The following is a 27,036-nucleotide window of genomic DNA, read 5'->3' on the forward strand; positions in this document are numbered from 1 at the left end:
CTCTATTTGATCTCCTGACCTAGAACCTTCATCTCATGAAATTGCGCATAGCTGTTTCCTTGTGTTCTGTGTTAAAATCATTGGCAAACCTGCGCTATGTGACTCTGTCCTCTTGGAGCTGCCGTGGAAGAGGCAAAGACCTTGAAACGCCTGCGGGGGTCTTTAGAAAGAACGAGGATGTGGCAACGTGAAACAGTGATACGCGGCGTCTGCGCTGAGTCAGCATTCGACTGATGAGCCTTGAAACTGTGGTCGCTGCCCGGCTGGGCCACGCTCTGACAGTGTCCCCGTGTGCAGGCACCACGCTGCACCCAGAGGACAGGGCTAGCTCTGCCTAAACATGCCGGGCAATCTATAGAAGAATTGTCCTTGAGTTCTAGGTGCTGGAAATAGCGGCGACCGGTTGTCCATGGCCGCCCCATTTGAAGTAAGATAGCGTGGATCTAACTGGGGAGGAGCAGAGAGGAAAGCCTCCATCATCCAGTAGGAGTTCCGTGTTTCATTTCTTGGATTTGAGGGGCTCCACGGGCACCTCACTGGGGCACTCTCTGGCCTGGATCGGAAGTTATCGACCATATCCAAAAAGAGACAGCACGTGACTACTGAAACACGCCCCCACCCCCATAAATTATTCTCACTTGCAGGTATGGGGGTCACATATCTTAGACTTTCCTGGGACACTCCCCACTTAAAATGATTCCATGCATGTCTATAAAGGCAGTGTGTCCAGTGTTTAACCAAGTGCAGTTCCATTTGCTCAGTTTAGAGATGGGACAACTTCTATGGCTGGACCGCGTGTTCTGATTTGTGGTTTATAATGAAAGCTTGGCAGAGCCGGTGCTGTGGCATAGTGGGCTAAGCCTCCACCTGTGGCGCCAGCATCCCATGTGGTTGCCAGTTCTAGTCCTGGCTGCTCCTCTTCCGATCCAGCTCTCTGCTGTGGCCTGGGAGCAGTGAAAGATGGCCTGAGTGCTTGGGCCCCTGCATCAGCATGGGAGACCCGGAGGAGACTCCTGGCTTTGGATCGGCTCAGCTCCAGCCACTGTGGCCATTTGGGGAGTGAACCAGTGAATGGAAGACCTCTGTGTGTGTCTCTCCCTCCCTCTGTCTATATTCTAAATAAGTGAAATCTTAAAAAAAAATCTTAAAAAAAAAAAAAGAAAAAAAAGGTTGGCATGAGCCCTTACATAGCGCTGTGCTGAGGCCCTGCTACGTTTGTAACACGCAGGAATCAGAGCTAAAGATCTAAGAGGCAGGAAAGCAGGGCAGAGCCACAGGCTCCTGTTTCACCCTCCTGGGACACACGGCCACGCTCCGCGAGGCAGAGAACAGGAAGGCTCAGACCTCATCGCCCTCCCCGCCCCGTGATGCAGACCGCTGGCCCCAAAGTCGATCCAGGGACCGGGACCCACGGACATGGATCCTACTCCTGTTTTCTAAACAGCTCCCAAAGTCAGCAAAAGTGATTCCGCTTCCAAATTTGTCACAATACACAGGCCTGTGGCACCCTGCTAGAACCTCTCCCTTCTGACTCCTCCACTCCCTGCCCTAAAACCCAGTGGGGGTCTGGAGCCCCACACACAGCAGACATCAGCTTGTCCACTGTGCACAGGCTGTGCCCAGGACAGAGACCTACTCCTACTCCGAAGTTCACTGCTCCCCCCTGCACCAGTCCCTGGAGCCTTCTCATCGCCCAGGCTGTGGGTCCCGGGTCAGGAAGTACAGTGGTCTTGGTTGCTCTGCCTTGCTAAGAATGCCAGGCTGGGCCAGAGCCGCGGCTCACTAGGCTAATCCTCCGCCTTGTGGCGCCGGCACACCGGGTTCTAGTCCCAGTCAGGGCACCGGATTCTGTCCCGGTAGCCCCTCTTCCAGGCCAGCTCTCTGCTGTGGCCAGGGAGTGCAGTGGAGGATGGCCCAAGTGCTTGGGCCCTGCACCCCATGGGAGACCAGGAGAAGCACCTGGCTCCTGCCATTGGATCAGCACGGTGTGCCAGTCGCAGCGCGCTGGCTGCGGCGGCCGTTGGGGGGTGAACCAATGGCAAAGGAAGACCTTTCTCTCTGTCTCTCTCTCTCACTGTCCACTCTGCCTGTCAAAAAAAAAAAAAAAAAGAATGCCAGGCCACCTGACTCTAGTCCCGCCCTCTCCCTCCTCCTTATGTTCCATTTCCATTTCTGGGGTCTTGCTCATTCCTTTAGCGAGTAAGCTAAGGCCGCCTCACGCCCCTGCTCTGTCCCCCAGGTCCTGCCTCTCTGCTCATGGCTTTCACCTCCAACCCCGTCCAGTCAGGGGTTACCAATGGCACACCTTGGGTCTTGGGGCCACGTCTGCGCCCCTGAGTCTTCTACCCCAACTTCATGCTCTGACCTCTTTCATGACATGCCCCCTTGGCAGCTTGCTCAGTTTCCTCTGCACTGCCGTCCTGGGTCATGAAGACCCTTAGCTAGACCCTCTAGACTGCACCTCCTGCAACCCCACAGCCAGGTCAGCAAGCACCTGGAACTGTAGCTGGGAACCGTCTCCAGCCCCGCGTTCCTCAACCTCAGCCGTCCACGCACCCTCACAACCAGGAGACTGCATCACTCATCACGGGTCAGGCCCAGACCAGCCCTACTCTCCCCCTGTGCCTTCCAAACACTGGCTTCCACTCCCTCCGCTCTGTAGACAGGCTTGGAGAACAGTGAGCCTATCAGACGTGACTTGGCCCATGTCTTCCCTGCCTTTGTAACGATGCCTCTCGCACACTGACCCTTGGCTCATTTCCAATAAATGCCAGACAATGAGCTGCAGCCCCCCGCTAGCCCTCCCTGAGCCACCAGGACCAAGTCTGCCCCTCCCACCATGGCTCTTAGCCACTACAAGTCCCTGAGTCCATGTGCTGTCCACTAAGTCCCCCATGGTTTTAAGTCTAAAGGTCTCCAACTCAAACACAACTGCAACTCAATGGCACAGTTGCACCAGCCATTTTTCAGGGCCCTAGAGCCGAGTGTCTATTGTGTGGATGCACAGACACGGCTTGGCCTGGAAGGCCCACCTTTGTGGCCCCCCCGGAGAGCTCACACCTCTTGACCTTGCACAAACATCACCATGACTGCACGTCACCACACTCACGCTGGCCTCTTCCACCTCTTAGCGTGTGCACATGGACTCCCAGAAGCCATGCTGGTATTCCAAACACTCACGTCCTTAGTGCCAATACTGGTCTTTATGTGGTGATGGATGTACCTCCAAGGTACCCGTGTGTGTGTTTTTCCCTCCAGGTCAGAGTAGGAAGGTGCAGCGAAAGGGAGAGGGAGTGTCATGTGTTCGAGGAGGCCCAGTGCATCTGTCTTTTCAGGTTTCCATGTAATCAAAGATTAAACGGTCACTTTGAAAGGCAATGTTGTCGCTCCCCCTCTTCGCGGAGGAACAACACAGGACCCTGCGCTGTTCTTTTGTCTGCTCTGCCCTTCCTGGGTTTGCTGCTGGTCCTTCCCGGGTTGGCTGCCGACCCCTCCACCTCTGTGGAGGGGCGGCTCCCCCTGCCACTTCCCCCACTTCTGCGGAGGAGCGGCACACCGCCGGCCGGCTCTCTCGGGGGCTGCTCAGGTGTTATCCGGATGTTCCTGGTGCATGTTGTCTCTCTCCTCCTTTATAGTCCTCTTCCACCAATCCCAACTCTGCTACCCACACGCCGAGCACGCTGCTCTCCTCCAATCAGGGGCAGCTCCTGCAGTTTATTGGTCGAACTGGAGGCAGCTGCGTAGAAGCTGTTTACTCCTCTCCCAGCGCCATATTGTGGGAGAGCAGATGCATAGAATAAGTCTTAATTCCAGTAACTTAGTCTAGTCCGAGTTGCTCCCCACAAATGTTAGAGAGAGAGAGAGAGAGAGATCTTGCATCCATTGCTTCACTCCTCAAATGGCTGCAAAGGCCAGGACTTGTCTAGGCCACAGTCAGGATCCAGGAGCTTAACAGGGTCTCCCACATGGGTGGCAGGGGCCCAAGCACTTAGACCACCCTCCACTGCCCTCCCAGGCACACCTGCTGGGAGCTGGATCAGAAGTGGAGCAGCCGGGAATCAGTACTGTAATATGGGATGCTGGCATTGCAGGCAGCGGCTCAACCCCCTGTGACACAACGCTGACCCCTACCTGCAAGCTCATTACAAACCCTCCTGAGAACGTGTCTTTAATGTTTTCAAACGAGCACCCATGATAATGACCTTTGTGAGCCTTTTTGTGGTGCATCAAGATACCAGAGCCCTCCCCCTCTCTGCAGTTATAGCTGGCAGTGACCCTGCATCGCTGTGCTGTGCTCAGTGAAGTGGGGAATCTCACAAAGAAGCAGTGCGTGAGCGTTGAACTGCTGGCTGATCTGAGGAGCGTAATCAAATGCAGCCTCACTCTCTCCTTCCTGCCCAGGACACCGGTCACTCTTTGTCCAGAGTACCTGCAGGGTATACGCTACCCGCCCATTAGTGGTTAGTAGCCATCTCCATTGATGGATTTTCTCAGGATTGCAATGATTATGTTTAAGTCAATCATGACCCCAAAGTGCAAGAGTTGTGACACTGGCCGTTTTAGTGCAGTATAGTGTTATAATTGTTCTATTTTATTAGAATTGTCAGAATTTCATTAGACTTCTTCATCTCTGACCATGCCTCGTTGATAAATTTAATTAATGTAGGAGTGTGTGTATAGAAAAGCACAAAGTGGACACAGGGTGTGGTGCTATCCATGGTCTCAGGCATGCACGGAGGGGCTGGGAGTCACACAGCAGAGAGCGCACTGGGATATTCAACCGCAAGACGACTTTAGAACAGGTTCAGGACATGACAGCGAGCAAGAGTAAAAAGGGTGAATCTTTGCAGCTTTAAATTCTTCTTTTTAGTATTTTTTATTTTTTTGACAGGCAGAGTGGACAGTGAGAGAGAGAGAGAGAGAAAGGTCTTCCTTTTTGCCGTTGGTTCACCCTCCAATGGCCGCCACGGCCAACGCACTGTGGCCAGCGCATCACGCTGATCCGAAGGCAGGAGCCAGGTACTTATCCTAGTCTCCCATGGGGTGCAGGGCCCAAGGACCTGGGCCATCCTCCACTGCACTCCCTGGCCACAGCAGAGAGCTGGCCTGGAAGAGGGGCAACCAGGACAGAATCCGGAGCCCCGACCGGGACTAGAACCTGGTGTGCCGGCGCCGCAAGGCGGAGGATTAGCCTATTGAGCCACGGTGCCGGGCTTAAATTCTTCTAATAAGACCTTTTCCGCGTGACTTGATTGGTTTGAAGTGGGTTTGTAAAGGGGAGCTCTGGTGCAGCCGTGAACACATGGCCTCAGATGCCCACCCTGGACTGCCTGAGTTCAAGTCCTGGCTCTGCTACAGAGTCTGGCTTCTCATTCCATGCACCTGGGGGGCAGCAGGTGATTTCTCAATTAGCTGCGTCCCTGCTACCCACCTGAGCTCCAAGTTCCCACCTTTGGCCTGGCCCAACCAGGGCAGCTGATGTCCTTTTTAGAGTGACCCAGTGGGTAGGAAACCTCTGTGTCTCCTTCTCTCTGTCTCTGCCTTCCAAATCAAAATGAAAATATTTCTTTTTAAAATCGAATGTTTAGAAGACCAGGAATAGCAACATTTAGCTATAGATGGAAATCACATTCCAAAACCAACCGTGCACTTTGTGGTAGGGGTTTGTTGATCTTTTTGCAAAGAGTTCATGAACCTCATAACTGGAGGGAGTGCAAGGAGACCCCAGCTCTGCCAGTGACTGGCAGAGGGGCCCAGCACTTGGCTCACCCTTCAGCTTGGTCTCCCCATGTGTGAAGCCGTAGAATCAGGCAGGCGGACCCTCGCCACATTCCCTGTAGGAGCAACGACACGGGTGGGTTGTGGGTGGAGGAGGGGCATGCTTTAACGCAATCAAGGTCTCCCTAAAGAGCAAAGGAAATCTAACTTCAAGGAAGGTCCTCTTCCTGGCAAGACATAATTAGATGTGCACAACAATCCTGGAGGCTCCCTCACTTAACATTAGAGGAATAAACACAGAGCAATGGATGGAGAGGGGAGGAGGATCCACTGCCAGAGTGGACCAGAGGGCATCACGGACTGTCTTCAGCTAACAGGTGTTTCCCCCTAGCAGCCCAGGGCTTGGTTGACCATTTATACAAATTCATATTCAGATACATTTCTAATAGCAATGCTCTTTTACAATGTAATAAACCGCAGACGTTGCATGTAACACTTTCAAAAGCATCGAGTGGTTCCCAGGCATCTGCCCTCCATGCAGGTCGCCTCTGGGTGCAGGCAGTGGGGAACTCAGACCCGGAGGGCTGCTTGTGGAACTATTTTTCAGTATTATGCTGGTAAATGACTGCAGGAAAGGACACGCTCCAAGGTGGAGGCGCAAGGGTTTTTCTTCTGCCATATGAAACGTTTAATTATTTTAAATGTGGGACTGGGTCCACCTCAAAGGAAAATAAAGGGAAATGAAAACTGATGATGCGATGGTTCAGTGGTTAGAAAATTTGAAATGATTACAAAGAAAGTAAAATGACCTCTCTAGTCTAGGCAGTTGCCAATTCTAGGGCTGAGGGATGCGTGCGTGCGTGTGCGTGTGTGCGTGCGTGTGTGTTTGTGTGTGTGTGTGTGTGTTCCTGTGTTAAACTAAAATACCAATGTGCAGATTACTATTATTTTCTTAAAGCACAAAAATAAAGGTTATTTTTATGTGCCTCATAGATGCATTCTTTAAAAAGCATTATGTGCCACGCATTTATTTAAGGAACAATTATACACAAATGGCACCCGTCAACTCCCTACCCTTCAACTCCCTCCTCTCCAAACAAAAATAAACAAAGGAGGCTGCTTGGCTTCCAAAGGATGCTGAATGAACACCCTAGAGCAAGCCTAGCTTTGCAAATTAATTTGTGGATCCAGACACTTAGACAGCCTGTACGGTTAGCTCGCTTCTGTTTTAGGTGCCAACATCCAAGAGAGAAACAGTGAAGTTCCCAGTTATTGAAATTGTCACCACATGTGCACAGATTTAAAGGAAATCATCAAGCTGTTTAACCTCCATTCAGACTGCATTTTGGTCCATCACGCTGCACGTGAAGGGAGGTATGGCCTCCACTCTGCTGGTGTTGCTGCTGCAACCATAGACCAATACCACAGACTGCATAAGTCATGGAGGAAAGAAACTCATTTCCTACACTTCTGGAGACATGGACATCTAGACGTTAGAGTTAGGTTAGGGGTTAGGGGTTAGGGTTAGGGTTAGGGTTAGAGTTAGGGTTAGGGTTAGGGTTGGGGTTATGGTTAAGGTTGGGGTTATGGTTAGGGTTAGGGTTAAGGTTAGGGGTTAGGGGTTAGGGGTTAGGGTTAGGGTTAGGGTTAGGGTTTAGGGGTTGGGGTTGGGGTTAGGGTTTATTGTTAGGGTTAGGGGTTAGGGTTAGGGTTTAGGGGTTAGGGTTAGGGTTTAGGGTTAGGGTTAGGGTTAGACGTTGACGAGGACTTTGTGGCTGGTCGTTCAGTGGCAAACAGGCAGAGAGAGGAAGACATCAAACCTGCAGTCCCCAGCCCTTTGGTAGACAGCATTAGTCCACTTATGAGGCCACAGCCCCACGACCTACACACCTGCCGCTCAGCCCCACCTCCCACCACTGCTGCACTGTGGAGTTAATTCTCAACGCCGTGGCTTGGCTGCACATTCTATCCCCAGCAGCCACTGTTCCAAAGGATGAGCTGATCAGATAGTGATAAATGAACAGCATATCATGAAACTTAAAAGCGCACAACCATATACTAATCTTCCTCTCGGTAAAAATACTAATAAACAGGCACTAGGCACGGGGGTTAAGCCACTGCTCGGGATGCCCATTTCCCATATCCGACTGCCTGGTTCACACCCAGCTCCTCCCCTTCTGATCCAGCTTCCTGCTAATTACAGTCCCGGAGGGAGCCGGTGACTGCTCAAGCAGTTTGGTCCCTGCCATCCAGTTGAGAGACCCAGATTAATTTCCTGGCTCCTGACTACAGCCTGCCCCAGCCCTGGCTGTTGAGGTCAATTGGGGAGTGATCCAGCAGATGGAAGATCCCCCTATCTCTCCTCTCTTCTCTCTTCTCTCTCTGCCTCTCCTTCTCTCTCTGTATCTCTTAAAAACAAATGAATACATTCTTTTAAAAAGTGGGGGGGGGACACCCCCAGCGAGCTCTCTTGCTCTTCCTTCCCTGTGAAGACAGGATGAGACAGAAGGCAGCACTGTGCAACCCAGAAGACAGCCCTGGCTGAACCCACGCGTTCCAACAGGACTGGATGTTTGGGGTACACACACCAGGGAGCGACACGGAGCAGAGGCGATGGCTGGCAACCCCGGAGATGCTCAAGGGCACTGCCTGCAGCCGCGAGTCACAGCGAACGCGACTGGTGGGAACTCGCACTGCCCAAGTGACAGCCACGGCCGCAGGGCAGACAAGCACGGGCTGGGAGAGGCGAAATGAGGAACTGCTCAAAAATAAAACCAAAATAAGAGAGGTGAACTTCGAATTGGACCCGCAGGGCCTGACCCACAGAGGCAGAGTTGCAGAGAGAGAAAGAGAGGTCTTCCATCTGCTGGTTCACTCCCCACATGGCTGCAATGGTCAGAGCTGGACCAGTCCAACGCCAGAAACCAGTAGCTTCCTCTGGGTCTCCCACATGGGTGCAGGGGCCCAAGAACCTGGGCCATCTTCCACTGCTTTCCCAGGCCATAGCAGAGAGCTGGATCGGAAGTGGAGCAGCTGGACTTGAACCGGCACCTCTATGGGATGCTGGAGTTGAAGAGAGCAGCTTTGCCCGCTACAGCTCAACGCCGCCCTGCCTCCCTTCGTTCTGTTTCTATGGTGGGCCACTGTGATTTGGCCTGGGGGCTATAGGGTGTCAGGATAGTGTTGTGACAGGGTGATAAAGAAGAAAGAACATCATCAGGGAGGGAGGCAGTGTTTGACGGGTTTGGGGTTTTAATTCTAGGGATGAGTGAGCTTTATTTGTGGGGCACGGTTCCCACGTTAGGTGGGAGCAAGCTGTGTGCACTGCGGCTACTTGGAAGACCTCATGTGCATCAAAGCGTGTTTATGGTTTGAGTGGTGAGCAGTCAGACCCAGAGAGGTAACTGCTTTGGCTCCCTCAACCCCTATTGCACCCTTTTTCCCTGTTTGGAGATATTAGAAAGCTAAGGTCACATGGCTCAGCTCTCTTGCTGCCAGGATTCTGGACGTCGGCTTGGTTCTGCCAGGCAGGTGCATTAGCAGGGTTCTCTGTAGGCAGAGCGCAGGAGCACATGCCTCTGTGGGGCGAGGGGCGTGGCAGGGGCCAGCTCCACGGTCCTCCCTCCAGAAGGGAGGTGGTGGCGCCAGCAGTCACCGCACCCTGAGCTCTTACCAAAACTGAAGCCCAAGTGCCCACAGGACACCCTGTCTTCCACACCTGCAGCGCTTACAATGATTTTATTGGGCAACCTATTTTTAGACTAAATCCTCTGATGTTTGAAAAATCTAGAGTACTTTCTATTTCCTGAACTAAATAAAGCCCAACCAATGATAACCCCAGAAAAACACTTGTGCGTGTGCAAAAACAGGCACGTACAGATGCTCCAAGTGAACAACCACATCCATGTCTAATCATAGGGGGTGGGTAGAGTAAATTATGCTACATGGATACTACAGGATGCAACAGTTTAAAGGAACAAAGTAAAACCATACATAACGCCAGGAGGAAAAATACAGACATGTCCCTCAGATTTTAGAAAGGACGTTACATAACAATTTGTGCCACATTAAATTGTTCTATATGTTGCATCTATAATACATATTTGGGGTATATATGTCAAGAACTTTAAAAAATACAGACCAGGGGCCAGCATTGTGGCATAGCAGGTAAAACCACCCCTAGAAAGCCAGCATCCCATATGGGCACTGGCTTATGTCCCGGCTGCTCTACTTCTAATCCAGCTCCCTGCTAATGCATCTGGGAAAGCAGTAGAAGATGGCCCAAGTGCTTGGGCACTTGCACCCACGTGGAAGACCTGGAAGAAGCTCTGGGCTCCTGGCTTCAGACTACCCCAACCCCAGCCATTGTGGCCATTCGGGGAGTGAACTAGTGGATGGCAGATATCTCTCTGTGTCTCTCTACCTCTCTCCATGTGAATATGCTTTTCAAGTAAATAAATAAATTTTTTTTTTTTAAAAAAAAGACCAAATATATAACATCAATAGCTCTTTAAAAGGCATTGGTATTGTAGGTGGTAATAAAGGAAGACATTCATTTTAAGTATAATGATTGCACATTCACAATTAAAATATATCTAGAACATACTAATGATTATAAAGGAATAAAAGTTTTTAATGTGTGACTAAGAGAATAAAGCAATTATAAACATCTTTAAATATCTATGTATAATATTAAGAAAAAACTCAAGCTACTTAAATAAAATTTAGGAAAGAATTAGAGAAAAAGAAATGTAAAATATGCTAACTTTATTTTCTTTGGGAAGGAAGAGAGTACATAGATTTTATTTTGACTTTGACAATGACAGAAATATACAAATTCGAGTATGTTCTAAATGTAAAGATAACCAGTGATAGATAGAAATTGGGTGTGCAACATTCAATCACAGAGGAAAAAAGTCATAAGAAATGTGATTAATATGAGAAAAGACAGCCAGGGAACAAAAGAAGTTGGAATACATGGCAAAGAAGGATTTCCAGGAAAAATGAACAACCCCAATCAAAAGCACACCAAGTTTACATAGCATAATAACCAGGAAAAATAAGATAAGTGAATAACAAGAATGAAGAGGAGGAAGAAGAAAATCAAAAAACCCACATGGTTTGGGGCAAGGTCTCTCCATCGAGGGCCCAAGTCCTGTGCTGCTTGTGCAATGGTAGAAGACAGAACACTTGGAATAGTTCTCAGCTAACTGAGGTTGGCGTGACCTTAAAGTCAAAAATGAAAAAGAACAGCCCAGTGGACATGGACAAAGACCGTTTGTTTACAGATAGAGTTGTAAAAATTGTTGAACTCTTGACTTAGTACAGAGTTGGTCTTCTGTGTATAAAGTTAATTGAAAATGGATCTTAGTGGAGGATGGGATGGGAATGGGAGAGGGAGGAGGAGGAGGAGGAGGGGTGGGAGTGTGGGTGAGAGGGCGGGCATGGTGGGACGAATCACTATATTCCTAAACCTGTAGTTATGAAATGCATGAAGTTTGTATTCCTGAAATAAAAGGTTTCTTTGGGGAAAAAAAAAAAACAAATATAGTTGTAAAAATCCTGCATAAAATATGATCACATGAAACCCAAAGTTACATCAAATCGAAAGCTGAATTACTTCCAGAAATTCACAAGTGGACCAGCTTCTGGGAGTCTATTTGTCTATGACATGACTCAAGTATGTTGTAAGGAAAAACCACATGAATATCTTGACAACTGCCCCAAAGATATTTGATAAAATTCAATATCCAATTTTAAGACAAAAACTCCTTAGCAAAGTAAGAAATAAAAGGATGTCCTCTCACTGCAATAAAGAGGATCTATTAAAAGCAGAAAGTAAATATCCCAGCTAACAGTAAAATTAGCAGCACAACCACAGACATCAGATGAAGACAAGGATCTCACCTTTTAAGTCACATGTTACGGAGCCAGCATTGTGGTGCAGTGGGTAAAACCACTGCCTAAGACACCAGCTTCCCATATGGGTGCTGGTTCAGGTCCCAGCTGCTCCACTTCCAGTCCAGTTCCCTGCACCTGGCCTGGGAAAGGCAGCAGAGGATGGCCCAAGTACGTGGTCCCCTGCCAGGGCTGTGGCCATCTGGGGAGTGAACCAAGGAAGGAAGACCTCCCTCCATCTCTCCCTCTCTCGCTCTGCAACTCTTGCAAACAAACATTGCATGATTGTTCAGAATTTCTCTACAGACAAAACTCTCTACCTGCAAAAGATGAGTGGGCTTTCTCCCAGTCTTGGTTGGGATCAGCTTCAAACCATGTCCATCAAACAGTCCTCACAAGGGTCCACAGACCCCGCCCACTTCCCTCCCCTGTGAAATCCTCTCATTACCTGGTTAATGCCATTCTTAGGATCATTGGTTGCTATTCTCACTCTGTCTTTTATACTACCGTGTCTGTGTAAGTGTTTACAGGAGGTGATAATGGAACGAACCAAGGCCTTCAGCAACCAGGTGGTCAACCAGATGCTGCTACAGGGATACACTTGGCTCCCCACCCAGGAGACAGCGGCCTGAGACATCGCCCCATCGCGGCAAAGAGCACCTCGTCGCCCATGTCAGCAGGAAGTAGTTCTAAAGACATCATCGTCCCTCTACCCCTCCTGGACTTTGGGACTAACGTAATCACATACAACTCCTGCTTTATAGAAAACAAAAGGGGGAAATGTTAATAAAATGGTGCAGTCTTATCTGTGGCGCCATCTATGGCCCGGACACCATCTTGGGCCCTGGTCCCTGTCACCACCTTGCACAGTGGGCTTTGGTCCTAAGCCCCATGGCCCAGCCACCAGCGTCAGCCCCACGCCCACCCTAATGGGATTCGCTGCTCCTACTTCCCTGCCTGCCCCCCAGCAAGGGTTTAACAGGACCTGTTCCTGAACACGTGGCTCTCTCTCATCTCTCTCTCTTACACGCTCCTCCTCTCCTCTTCCCTCTTACTCTCTCGCCATCTCCCCTGCCTGCCGGGCTCCCCCCACTCGACAATAAACCTTTCCTCAAAAAAAAAAACTTTAAGAAAAAGACTGTGGGGGCCGGTGCCGTGGCTCACTTGGCTAATCCTCCGCCTGAGGCACTGGCATCCCATTGGGCGCCAGGTTCTAGTCCCGGTTGCTCCTCTTCCAGGCCAGCTCTCTGCTGTGGCCCGGGAGTGCAGTGGAGGATGGCCCAAGTGCTTGGGCCCTGTACCCACATGGGAGACCAGGAGGAAGCACCTGGCTCCTGGCTTTGAATCGGTGCAGCGCTGGCCATAGCGGCCATTTGAGGGTGAACCCACGGAAGGAAGACCTTTCTCTCTGTCTCTCTCACCGTCTAACTCTGTCAAATAAATAAAAAAGAAAAGAAAAAGATTGTGTGCTATATACTCTGGAGAGACTAGGAATACAATTAGAAAAGAATTCAGCTACAAATTCATAAACTAGATAGACAAAAGTGCAATGCTTTGCAGATACATGAATTACTACCAAGACAATGCAAGTAAAACAACTAAAAATATAATAGAACTAAAAACCAGTCAGAGGTTAGCTGAATGGCAAAGATACAAAATAAACATAAATGCTAACAGATGTCTTATGTGACAGCAAAAATAAAAGAAATAAAAAGATTCATTTGCAAAAGTAACAACATAATAAGAGCCTAACAGTGGAATACTCAATACCTAGATCCGTTTTTTCTGAAGTATTTGAAAGAAAATTCATTTCCTGTTTCCCCACGACCTAAAACTTTGGTGTTTCAACGAAGGCAACACAACCATTACGATCGGGAGCTTTTCAAAATTACTTATTTCCTTATTTAAATATTACTTGAAAGAGGGACAGATACAGAGAGAAAGTGAGATCTCCCGTCTGCTGGTTCACTCCTCAAATGCCCACAATAGCCGGCCTGTGCCAGGCCTGAGGCAGGAGCTAGAACTCAACCCAGGATCCCAAGCCCAGCTGCCCCTCGGGGTGTGTATCAGCAGGAAGCGGGAATTGAAAAAGGAGCTGGGACCGAAACGCAGGCACTCCGATGTGGGATGAGGCTGTCCTAAGCCACATCGCAACTGGGACACCAAGTGTCCACCCCACAAGCAGGAAAACCCACACTGATCCATCACTACTGCCTCACTGTCACATCCCATAGTGGAGAGTCATCAGTTGTCTCGATAGCACTCAGCAGCAACAATACCCAGTCCAGAATCAAGTGTGGCGCTTGCTACACAATTTTTTACTTCCTTCAGTCCTGATAGTCCTCGCCTTTTCCCTTGACCTTGACACTTCTCTTTTAAAGATTTATTTTATTTATTTGAAAGGCAGAGAGAGAGAGAGAGAGAGAGAGAGAGAGAGAGAGAGAAAGAGAGAAAGAGAGAGAGAGAGAGAGAGAGAGAGAGAGAGAGAGAGAGAGAAAGAGATGGGTCTCCCATCCGCTGGTCACTCCCCAGATGGCCACAACGGCTGGTGCTAAGCTGATTCAAAGCCAGGAGCCAGGAGCTTCTTCCAGGTCTCCCACGTGGGTGCAGGGGCCCAAGCACTTGCTGTCCCAAGCCCATTAGCAGAGAGCTGGATCAGAAGTGAAGCAGCCGGGACGCGGACCGGCGCCCATAAGGGATGATGGCATGGCGGGTGGCAGCTTTCCCTGCTGCACCATGGCACCGGCCTCAACCTTCACACTTCTGAAGGCCACAGACCCGTTGTTCTGTAGAACATCATTCTCTCCAAGCGTGTTTCCCCGTGACCGCGTGCAGAGCCTGCGTCTGCGGCCACGGTATCATAGACATGATGTCGTGTACTTCTGATTTCTCCTATGAAGGGATCCTCCATCTGCAGCGCCCTCCATTCCCAATGCAAGCCTTGTCGCACAATTCCAAGCAACAGCTGGGCATGGGGTCCCTCTCACCCTGACCGGGCTCTGGCATCATGCGTGGCCAGGACACCTATGTTCCCCTTCATGGAAGCGGCCCTGACACCCTCTCGTCTAAGTTTATAAACGCAATGCCATCCCAACCACAGCTCTGAGCAAAACCTCTTTAGAACTATAAAGAATGATGCTGGGACTGGCACTGTGGCACCTGAGACATTCGCATCCCTGTGGGTGTCAGTTCAAGTCCTGCCTCCTCCACTCTGATCCAGCTCCCTGCTAACATACTGGGAAAGCAATAGATGTGGCCCAAGTGCTTGGGCCCCTGCACCCACGTGGAGGACCTGGATGGAGTTTCTGGCTCCTGGCTTTAGCCTGGCCCAGCTCTGACCACTGTGGCCATTTGGGGAGTGAACCAGCAGGTGGGAGACCTCTCTCTCTAACTTTGTCTTTCAAATAAATAAATATTTTTTTAAATGATGCTAATGTTCTACTTAAAGGACAACTTGATATGAATCAAGGTGTTTGAAAAGGATTTAAAAGACTTATTTTTTCATATTTTACGACATATTGTAAAATCATAGAAATCAAAATAGTTTGGTTCTGACTCAGGAATAGACAAACCCATGAAAAGAACCATCAAGATTACAGATGCAAAGTGAATAATGTAGTATTTGTAGTCAGCATAGAAATGACAAGTCAAACAATGATGGTTTGGAGAAAGCTATTAAACAGCATTCTGTATTCTGATTCACACAGAAGCTTAAATGTAAACAAAAAATAAAACCTTGAAGCCGCATTGATTCATAATATTAAAATCCTGGGCAGGGAAATACCTGGCAAATATTTAACAAGAGGAAAGGGGAAAGATGCATAAATTAAAATACCTAGAAATGGAAAAATCCTAAATTGTAGCAAAACACACACAGGAGCGCGCACTCTCCTCCTGCACTTCTTCCTATGTAGCATGCGGGCTTTGCAGAGTGGGCTTCAGAGATCTCCACAATGACCACTCTCGCACGCCTTGCAGTGAGCGCACTGAGCTGTGTCCATGTCTGACCCAGCCCAGGGTCCTTGAAAGCTGGAGGTGGCCCGGGTGAATGACGGCTGTCCCTCCCAGGGGACAGGGGCTGAAGGTGAGCGCCGGGCACAGGGACAGGATTCAGGCGGGGGCACCGCAGCTCCAGGCCGGAGGCCATGCCAGCCACGGAAAGCCAGGCCCACAGCTGAACTTCAGACTCCTAGACTCCAGCAGCCGGAGAGGAGACTGCGGTGTGGTTTCCGGCCATACCGTGTGCGAGGCTCTGCTGTGGCAGCCCCGGGAAGCGAATCCGGGAAGGGACTCTGATTTCAAGAATGCTATGTCCACCCGGCGACGTCCTGTGCTCAAGTGTACCCCCTGCAGCCATCAACCAGCAAAGGTACGGGCTCCCGTCCTCCCAGCTAGGAGCACGGTTCACCAGCTCCCAAAGGAGCCTCTTCCCTTAGAAGCTTCTTCTCGGCACCTGAAATCTTAGCTTGTTCCCAACTCTGCCAAGGTCAGTCCATGGCGGCCCTGGAATCGTGACCCGGAAGTGGTTCTCTTAATTTACCACGGTGCCAACGATCCTGTGTGACCCACTGTAGCTGCCATCATTGCCCTAGAGGCATGACCCGGAAGTGGTTCTCTTGCTTTACCAGGGGGCTTGCTCCTGTGTGACCCGCTGTAGCTGCCATGGCTGCCCTAGAGGCATGACCCGGAAGTGGTTCTCTCGCTTTACCAGGGGGCTTGCTCCTGTGTGACCCGCTGTAGCTGCCATGACTGCCCTAGAGGCATGACCCGGAAGTGGTTCTCTCGCTTTACCAGGGGGCTTGCTCCTGTGTGACCTGCTGTAGCTGCCATGGCTGCCCTAGAGGCATGACCCAGAAGTGGTTCTCTCGCTTTACCAGGAGGCTTGCTCCTGAGTGACCTGCTGTAGTTACCATCAGTGCCCTAAAGTCATGACCCGGAAGTGATTCTCTCAATTTACCATGGTGCCAACAATCCTGTGTGACCCGCTGTAGCTGCCATCATTGCCCTAGAGTCATGACCCGGAAGTGGTTCTCTCGCTTTACCAGGGCGCTTGCTCCTGTGTGACCCGCTGTAGCTGCCATGGCTGCCCTTGAGGCATGACCCGGAAGTGGTTCTCTCGCTTTACCAGGGGGCTTGCTCCTGTGACCCGCTGTAGCTGCATTTATGCACGCGCATGGGTTCCCAAACCCGCTTTATAGATAGCTGTGATCATTTTAAATGAAAGACGTTAATCCAAGAAAGGATTGGTAGGTGAATGTGTTGAGGAGATTATATACCCCTCTGCTTTGTGCAAATCTGACATTGTGTTATTAGCTATATCTTTTCTCTAATTCTGTGTGCCATTATTATAAATGCATCCCTATCTTATTATTCCGTTTATTCCCTATTCTACTTGCCAGTAATGCTTCTAAGAATATATTCTGCTTAACAACAGTTTTCCACAAAAGAAATAATATTACCTTACTCCGCAATGGATTAGCTCCACTCAAACGGATTACTTGTTAGCTTAATGTCATCCTGGCTGAACTAGAACTCTCACGATTGAATTTTCTTAATTATATATTATGGTAAAGTAGCTGCTGACAAAGGTGCTTTGGGTGAGCATTTAGATCCAGAGAGGAACAAGAGTCACCCAACCCCAGAAAAGAGACCCAGAGGAATGTCACACAGGACTGCGAAGTGCAGGCCACAGTGTGCATGGGACATGCCTGTTGTGTGCCTATAAATTTTCTTTTTTTATTTAAAATGCAGAGAGACAGAGACAGAGAGACGGAGAGTGAGAGGTTCCCCATCCACTCCTGATATGCCCGCAAAATCCAGGGCTGGGCCAGGATGCAGTCAGGAGCCGGGAACTCAATCCTGGCCTCCCCTGTGGGTGGCTGCCTCCCAGGGTGTGCACTGGCAGGAAGTTGTGTTAGAGGCACAGCGGGCCTCAAACCAGGCTCCTGCATATAGGACATGGGCATCCCAGGCAGGGTCTTTACCACTGGATCCAATGCCCACCCCCGCCAGCGTGCTTTGTTAGGAATGCAGAATGGTTTCACAACAGAATATAAAGCAGTTTCAACAGTTAAAAACTAGGAGATTTTACCAAAACAACCCTACTTTCTGTCTTTTGGAGACACATCAGCAAAGGTGTGGACATTCCCGCGTGGTTACAGAAGGAGCCAGAGCGCCGAGAGGAGGCAGACGCACCCAGGGGTAGGCAAAGTGATTTGCTGCGGGCATCTTGGGCAGCCCAGGCAAGGGAGCCCACACCTGCAGTCAGCGCTCGGGGCTTTGCACGTTAAGCTACAGAACGCAGCCAGGGCCGTGTCGCTCTCAGCTCCCCCGCAGCAAGTGGACGCTACCGCCCTGTTGATCTGAACCCTGCAGGTTCCACAGGCCTGCGTCAGCTGAAGCCAGATGCTAACTCTCTACTCACAAGGAACTTGTCCAGGCCAGTGCACGGATCCCGGGTCCTGTTGCTTCCACTCCGGGCACCACTCAGAGACCAGGGTTCAGAGAGCAAACCTGGAGCCTGCTAAGGTGGGGAGACTCATAGGTGTCCTTCCATGAGCCTGCAGAACTACACAGTCGGGTGAAGGTGTAGTAGAAATTCACCTGCCATGCAGAAAGAAAGATATTTCCAAAGATGCAGTGGTCACGTACACGAGCGTGCAGCTTCCAACGTGGTCAACCACAGGAAGGCAAGAAAGGAAAAGGAAAACCCGTACAGATGGGAAACACAGAAATACAATGGCATGCGTAAGCCCCAAATAGACCAGCTGTCACAACGAAGGCGGACCCCACTGCGCGCTAGGAGACGGAGATTGTTCGACAAGGTTCTGAAGAGTCCAGTGGCATCGCATGTGCAGAGCGCACAGAAGCAGAGCCATGCAAAATTGCAAAAGGGACGCGATGTGCCAGGCAAAGGAGCAGGAGAAAATGGCTGTCCTGCCTGTGTTCTTCCTCTCTCCTTCCCTCCATCACTTCCTTCCCTCGAAGGATGGTGCCCCGGAGAGAGGGGAGGTGGGGAGGGAAAGCAAAGCCCTTACAATGTGGGTGTCGGAGCAAGGAGGACAGCCACGCTCTGCACAGATGTTGCAACCTTTCTGTAAGTTTGAAATTATCCCCCTCCAAAATGGGTGGGGAGGGAGGCTGGGTATACTTACTACTTTATTATAAAAAAAGCTTTAACAATATGAAACATCCTTCGAATTTCATAAAAACTATGACTCTATATTAGGGATAAACTATTCAATTCACCATAACACAACCCCGAAATAAATGCAGAAATGTTGATAGAATTCTGAGTGCAAATGTGCAAACCCACCACTGTCAAGGCAGCTTTCAAACATCCTCATTTGTAGAGCTGGCAAACTGAAAACCAGAAAGGATAAAATATTTAAAGAATACAATTAACAGGCTTGATCTAATAGGCATACATTATTGCCTGCACTAATGGGATAATACAAGTTAATTTCCAGCATAGGAAAAAAAGATTAATTAATAAACCCTGCTCACATACTGGAACATAAGAAAAATTCTCAACACATTTCAGAGAAAGGTATCACGCAGACCACATGCTCTGGCTAAAACGCAATTAAGTCAAAGTGAATAACCAAAAGCTAGCTAGAAAAGTAGAATTGGAAAAATCACAGTTCAGCGTCACACACTAACACCCAACCAATTCCCACTGCTCTCCGTCTCCAAGTCTCTCCTACCATCACTTCCCAAACAAATGCCCATTTTTGGCCAAGATTTTTCCTTACTCGATACTTTATTATTGAGATATTACACACATATAGGCAAGCAGTCTGCTCTCTGTGTCTGGAGTAGGTGCACACTTTATGGCTACCGCACTGTTGCACTGCCTGGGTGTCTACCACGTCTTCCGCTTCTGCCGTTATTAACAAACCTGCCGTGAATATTTTTGTGTGTGCCCCAGCAAGGACTTTTCCTCCTTTCTATTGGATGCGTTCCTTGGGCTGCATTGGTGGGTCCTGAAGTGGGCATGGACTTGTCTTCCTGGGCGTGTGCACCGGTTGACACCCCCACCAGCCATGAGCGCTCCAGTTGGCTTCTGTTGTTGCCAAATTGGTCATTGTCAATCTCTGTAATTTTAGCCACTCTGGTGGGTGTGTAGTGGTTTTCATTTTCATGTTCTCCATGACTAACGAACGTTCAGCATATTCTCATGTTTATTGACATTTCGCGAGGCTCCTGTGCCTGTGAAAACCCTTTGTCCATTTTTTTCCTAATAATAGCTTTGCTGAGGGACAGGTGTTGTGGCCTAGTGGACGACGGCACCACTTGGGACACCCACACTCCCTTCTGATCCAGCTTCCTGCTAATGTGCCTGGGGGGAGAAGAAGATGGCTCAAGTGTAGAGTTCTTGCCACCCATGTGGGACACCGGGAGGGAGGGAGCTCCTGGCTTCGGCCTGGCCCAGCCCTGGCTACTGCGGGCATCTGGGGGGTGGACCAGTAGATGAAGCTCTCTGTCTCTCTCTGTTACTCTGCATTTCAAATCTTTCTTAAAGCGCCATTTAAAATACTAGTAAGAGCAACATTGTGACTCAGCTGGTAAAACCGCTACTGACGGTGTCCTGGTTCAGCTTCGGGCGACACCCCTTTGACCCAGCTTCCTACTTATGCATTTTGGGAAGGCAACAGAAGATGCCCCAAGTACTTGCACCCTTGCCACCCATGTGGGAGACCAGGACAGAGGTCCTGGCTCCTGGTTTCAGCCTGGCCAAGAGCTGACTGCTGGGCCATTTGGGGAGTGAACCAGAAGACAAAAGAATTCTCTCTCTCTCTCTCTGTTGCTCTTTTTTTTTTTTTTTTTGACAGATACAGTAAGACAGTGAGAAAAAGAGACAGAGAGAAAGGTCTTCCTTCCGTGGGTTCACCCCCCAAATGGCTGCTACGGCCAGCGCTGCACTGATTCAAAGCCAGGAGCCAGGTGCTTCCTCCTGGTCTCCCATGGGGTGCAGGGCCCAAGCACCTGGGCCATCCTCCACTGCACTCCCGGGCCACAGCAGAGAGCCAGACTGGAAGAGGAGCAGCTGGGACCAGAACCGGTGCCCATATGGGATGCCGGTGCCGCAGGCAGAGGATTAACCAAGTGAGCCATGGCACCCGCCGTGTTGCTCCGTCTTTCAAAACATACATAAATTTATCTTGACAACAAAATGAAATTTTCTTTAGGTTTTATATTTAGGAATGTGTTAATTTATAAATATTTATTAATTTTGCGACTTTTAGAAAAATTTAGGTATTTGAAAGGCGGGGCTACAGAGAAAGAGAAGGAGAGACACGGAGAGAGAGAGAGATCCTCTATCTGCTGGTTCCTCCTCTTCCGATCCAGCTCCCTGCGATGGCCTTGCAAAGCAGCACTGTACCGGCGTGGGAGACTGTGAAGAAGCTCCTGGCCCCTCGATTCAGATTGGCCCAGCTCTGGCCATCGTGGCCACTTGGGGAGTGAACCAGTGGGTGGAAGACCTTTCTCTCCCTCTCTCTCTGCAACTCCATCTCTCAAAAGAAACAGGTACAAAATCTTTCAATAACACAGGAGTGGGAAAGAGCTACCAAGAAAAGTGCCCTTACGTACCTCTCGGTTCACCCATGTAGCTGCCTTTATTGGTGCCCCCATCTTGGCTTCGAGCCTCCCTACTGCCACGTCATTGCCAGTGAGTTAGTGTTTCTTTTGGGCAGGAAGAGAAGTGACAGTCTCTCGGGTTCCCTTTACCTGAGAAGGTCTCAATTTTTGCTAAGTTTTGAAGGATAGTTTTGCTTGATAGAAAATTCTTGGTTAATGATGTTTCCCTGTGAGTGCTTTGGAGAAGTCATCCCACTGCCTCCTGGCCTTGACGGTTTATGACAAGGAATCACCCACCGATGCTACTGGGGAGGCACTGATCCTGTTACTGCCTTTCAGACCCTGTCTTTGACATTTTACGATGTGGGGTCCACGTCTGGGCATGTAGGTTTGTCCTTGCTGAGGTTCTCGTATTTTCATTCATGATTCTCGTGAAGTTTTCAGGATCATTTCATGAATGGATGGATCATGAATGGATCAGTGACCATGTAATTGAGAGTGGGCACCTAAGATTTTCTGCCCTACAAAATGCATGCAGTCTGGGCCAGCACTGTGGCGTAGTGGGTAAAGTTGCTGCTTGCAACACTGCCATCCCATATGGGCGCCGGTTCTAGTCCCAGCTGCTTCACTTCCGATCCGCCTCTCTGCAGTGGCCTGGGAAGGCAGTAGAAGATGGCCCAAGTCCTTGGGCCCCTGCACCTACGTGGGAGACACGGAGGAAGCTCCTGGCTCCTGGCTCCGGATCAGCACAGCTCTGACCTTTGAGGCCATTTGGTGAGTGAACCAACGGATGAAAGACCAACCAACCAAACTCACTCCCTCCCTCCCTCCCTCTCTCTCTCTCTCCCTCTTTCTCTCTCTCTCTGCCTCTCCTTCTGTTTGGCTCTTTCAAATAAATAAATAAATCTTTAAAAAATGCATACAGTCCTGTCCACTACGGAGTCTCTTCTTTATTTTTTAAAAATGTATTTATTTATTTGAAAGGCAGGGTTACAGAGAGTCAGAGAGATCTACCCTCTGCCAGTTCACTCCCCAAAGGCCCGCAATGGAGAAGCTGGGCTGGTCTGAAGCCAGAAGCTTCCTCCATGTCTCCCACATGGGTGCAGGGGCCCAAGAACTTGCTCTCCTCAGCTGCTCTCCCAGGCACATTAGGAGGAGCTAGATTGGAGTGGAGCAGCCGGGAATCAACCCAGCACCCATGTGGGATGCCGGGGCTGCAGTTGGCAGCTTCACCCGCTACACCACAGCGCAGGCCCTGTTGCAGAGCCTCTTGTCCTGCTGTCCTGGGCCTTGAGGGCTGTGACGATGACTCCCCTCCTCCGCTCTCCCCCCTCCCGGCACACACATCATGCATTCTGTGCGCGTCCACGTGGCGATCATCCCAACAGAACCCTGGTAACTTGCCTTTAATTTTTTTCTTGCCTCTCTGTTCCTCAGATTGAATAATCTTGATGGCCATGTCTTCACATTCACTGATTTTTTTTTTTTTGCCAGCCCGAATTTTCTGATGAACTACTGTAGTGAATTCTTTCTTCTCAACTCTAAAATTCCTATTTAGTTCTAATTTCTCTACTTGTATAGATATTCTCTATTTGGTAACACATTATTCTCACGCTTTGAATCCGTTAGACATGATTTAACTCTACAGTGTGTCCACTATCCAGGCATCTCAATGAGAGTTCCTATGGCAGGCTCTCTGCTCCCCGCCCCACCCTCCCCGGGTATGAATCTCCTGTCCCCACTTGGGCTTTGGGATTTTTGTTGAAAAGTGGACATCTTCAACAACACCAGGCATCAGTCTGGGAAGCAGGTCCCCTGTTGCCCCAGTGGGCTCACTCCCACTGCCCTGGGAGTTCGCTTGCTTGGCGGTTTCCCTGCAAAGCCCGTGTGCTGGGTTGTGTGCACCTGTTGGCGTCTCTGCTGCCCGCTAACGACTGGGGAGATTTCCTCACGTGCCTTGGACCAACAAGGCTCTGGGTGCCTTCCTTGCTCCTGTTTACAAATCTGCCTTAGTCTTGAAGTCCTGCCTTCACAGAGCCTCAGAGCAAACCGGAGGTGAGAGACTAAGGCTGTCTCTGGTCTTTCCTGACCTTGCACGTGCACCTGACCTCAGCCCCAGGAGCATCCACGGGCTTTTCCAGGTACCGGGGTGGACATCCCATCGCCAGAGTTTTCTGAGTCCTTTGATCGGCCCCAGCTGCTGGCAGCTGTGATGTGTCACGACTTCCAGACGGCAGGCTCTGAGTGGGGTCAGACAGGAGCCCTGAGCAGGGCGCTTCTCCAGGCAGAAGCCGACCGGCGGAGTGGCAACGTCTCTGGGAATAGAACCTCTGCGGTAGCTGCAGGTGCCTGCCCCCTCTCCAGGGGCTGCCAGGCTGCTGGTTTGCAGTTGCCATGGTTACGAGACTGTTCCTTTTCCAAGCTCCAGTGGATAAGGGACTCTGGGCAAGTGGAAATGACACGAAACTCCAAGGTTCGCCTGTTTTTCTTGAATCAATGTCTCTTGGATTATTTTAAGTCTTCAGTTAATTTCCGGAGTTGTCAGAACTTTGTTTTTGATGACTTCTGTCCGTATGCCGATTGCCTTTTCCACGGAGTGGATCTGGGGCGGTCTCCAGTCTTCATTCCAGATGTCCGGACGCATCCAGCGGCACTTCTGGGGAGATGCTGACTACAGCCTTTGCGCAGGCGGCGGCCTCGGGAGCGTCTCCTCCCAGCCTGCTTCTTGCCTCTTCACGCTGGGTCGGATCTGGTGTTTCAGCCGACGGAACCATTCCATCAGGCGCAGAAGGACTGAACACCAGGGCTCACCTGCTGGGGTGGCAGGAGCACATGCTGATGGGAGGAGAAAGGGCTGGACGCAGGGAATCTGTGGTCATCGGTTCTGTGATAGGAACGAAGCTCTTCACCCCCTGGCTGCTTTTCCAGGAATTTTTTAAAAAATCTGAGAGGCGAACACTCGGCATGGCGGTTAAGCCACCAATGGGGACGCCTGCATTCCCTATCAGAGCGCCTTGGTTCCCGTCCCGGATTTGCTCCCAAGTGCAGCTCCCTCACGTGCACCCTGGCAGCCGGCAGGGGCCCTGCCACGCACCACGGAGACCTGCGTGGAGCTTCTGGCTCCTGGCTTTGGCCTGGCCCAGCCTCGACTGTTGTGGGCATTTGGGGGAGCGAACCAGCAGATGGGAGGCCTCTCTCTCTCTTCAATGAATAAATTTGATTTTATTAAACTTATTTGAGAGGTGGGGGGTGGGGGGAGCCCTCCCATGTGCTTATCCACTTCTCAAATGCCTGTGACGGCTGGGGCTGGGGCTGGGCCCGGGCTGCAGCTAGGAGCCAGGAATTCAATGCAGGTCTCCCGTCTGCGTGGCAGGAACCCAACTGCCTGTTGCGTCTCCTCTCCCTCCAAGGGTCTGGGCTGGCAGGAAGCTCAAGTCAGGAGCCAGAGCTGGGAATCAGGCCCAGGCACTGCTTCATGGGACTCCGTTGTCTTAATCACCGGGCTAAATATCTACTCCCTATTTTATTCTTCATTACTCAAATAATACATGAACATATATCCATTATAAACAAAATGAAATGAAGGGCCGGTGCTATGGCACAGAGGGTTAATGCCCTGGCCTGAAGTGCCAGCATCCCATATGGGCGCAGTTCTAGTCCCAGCTGCTCCTCTTCTAATCCAGCTCTTTGCTGTGGCCTGGGAAAGCAGTAGAAAATGGCTCAAGTGCTTGGGCTCCTGCACCCACGTGGGAGACCCAGAAGAAGCTCCTGACTCCTGGCTTCGGATCAGCACAGCTCCGGCCATTGCGGCCAACTGGGGAGTGAACCATTGGATGGAAGACCCCACCCCTCTCTGCCTCTCCTCTCTCTGTGTAACTCTTTCAAATGAATAAATCTTTTTTAAAAAATGAAATAAAGCCAAACAGGAGGAAAATCTGAACTTGTCCCTCTGTTCTGTCCGTGAGATCATATTGATTGTTGGCATCTGGTGAGCCTGGGGATCCACACGTATGTTGAGGTGGGGAAAGGGGTACACGTAGGATTGTTCTAGCTATGTGCTTCATGACTTGCAGATTTTCCGTATGGTTATTTTCATAAAGATGTATTTATTCTTATTTTTAAAGGCCACATTTATTGACTAGGAGCAGAAATTACTATGTTTTTATTTCAGATTTAACTTAGTTACTATTTTTCATGCTAAGAAATAATACTGGAGCACCCATTTATGGGTAAATATCTGTGGACACTTGAATCCTAGAGTGGCCCAGATCGTAGCAAACAGCACTTTCACCAACAGTTTATAGAAACCGCCATTTTCCTGCATCAACGAACAGTTGAGAGAAGCATCGTCAATTTTGAGACTTGAGTGGTTAAGATCTGTTTTAAGCTTTACTTTGTATTTCTGCGATTGCTTGTAAGTTTCAGGATCTCCTCATTTGTCCAATTTACATGCTTTTTCCACAAAGTTCACTCGTATTCCAGCTATTTTGGGTTCTGTCATATTGATTTAAATGCACTCTTTACCTATTCTGGACAGTAATCTTTGCCTGGTACATATATTGTTAATATTTTTGTCAGCTCTATTTCTCATATTTTAATTCTGCTAGTGCTATATTTTATATTAATTTAAAGTTTATATCTGGTTTGATTTTGGTTTTGTTTTTTTTTTTTGGCAGGCAGAGTGGACAGTGAGAGAGACAGAAAGGTCTTCCTTTGCCGTTGGTTCACTCTCCAATGGCCGCCATGACCAGTGCACTGTGGCCGGAGCACCGCGCTGATCCGAAGCCAGGAGCCAGGTGCTTCTCCTGGTCTCCCATGGGGTGCAGGGCCCAAGCACTTGGGCCATCCTCCACTGCACTCCCAGGCCACAGCAGAGAGCTGGCCTGGAAGAGGGGCAACCAGGACAGAATCCGGCGCCCCGACCGGGACTAGAACCCAGTGTGCCAGCGCCGCAAGGCGGAGGATTAGCCTAGTGAGCCGAGGCGCCGGCTTGATTTTGGATTTCTAAAGCTGTTGTCTTGCCTGCCTCAGACAGGGGATTTGCTGGGTGGGCAAGACACCACCTCTGACACCTGCGTCCCCTATGGGAGTCCCTGGGCCTGAGTCCCAGCTCCGCTTCCAGCTCCAGCTCCCTAACAGCCCCCTACAAGGCGGAGTCGAGGTTCCTGTAGTCAAGTCCCCACCCCCATGTGTGCGACTCAGAGTGAACTCCCAGCTCCACGTTTGGCCCAACCCAGTGCCAACAGCTGTGGGTGTGTGGGAGGGTGAACCAGTGAATGAGACATCTGTCGCCGTCTGCCTGATAAATAAATTTTTAAAATAAACAGCAAATTAAAAAGACTATCTCAACTCAATGGTGCAAAAGTGCTTTGCTGTGTTTTCTTCTAATAACTGTAGAATGCTGCGTAGTAATTTTACTCATTTTTATAGGGTGATACGTTGCCTTCCAGAAGGGTTTTATTTTTCCCCTAAATCCAGCTCCTGTGGACCCATGCGCTTGATGGGGAGCCTGGTTTCAGACGTGTGGGAATCGCCCACCTCCATCTCGGATTGGAAAGGCCGCTCACGTCAGGATCCAGGCCCACAGCTCCGGGTTTGCACATGGCTCCGGCGTCTCAGGCACCACCTGCCGTCCGCCACTCCTCGCTCCTACTTCCTGTGGCCTCGCGGTGCTTCTCCTGCCTGCCTGGGAAGCACCATCTCTTGCTCTCTTTTCATAAATGCTTTTCCTACTCTTGTGCGTTTTGCTCCTTTGCACAATCATTAATCAACTTCAGATTTTAAGCCAAACTTATGATGGAATTTTAACCAAGGTTGTATTTGTTCAGGATATGTAAG

The 27,036-nt window shown here is 50.0% G+C and overlaps 1 long non-coding RNA gene across 3 annotated transcripts in view; it reads right to left on the reverse strand.

Moving 5' to 3' along the window:
* Positions 1 to 27,036, reverse strand: part of LOC149122846 (uncharacterized) — a 122,795-nt gene that overhangs the window by 27,494 nt on the left and 68,265 nt on the right. The window contains exon 3 of one of the 3 annotated variants that reach the window (XR_016219891.1): positions 23,012 to 24,012. The exons of the other annotated variants lie outside the window; for them this stretch is intronic. This is a non-coding gene — a long non-coding RNA (uncharacterized LOC149122846). Of the gene's footprint in view, positions 1 to 23,011; positions 24,013 to 27,036 lie in introns of those variants that run through there. 3 annotated transcript variants of the gene reach the window in all.

This window comes from Oryctolagus cuniculus, chromosome 13, assembly GCF_051225735.1.
Source record: "Oryctolagus cuniculus isolate XC-2025 breed Fujian yellow rabbit chromosome 13, ASM5122573v1, whole genome shotgun sequence".
Lineage (NCBI taxonomy): Eukaryota > Metazoa > Chordata > Mammalia > Lagomorpha > Leporidae > Oryctolagus > Oryctolagus cuniculus.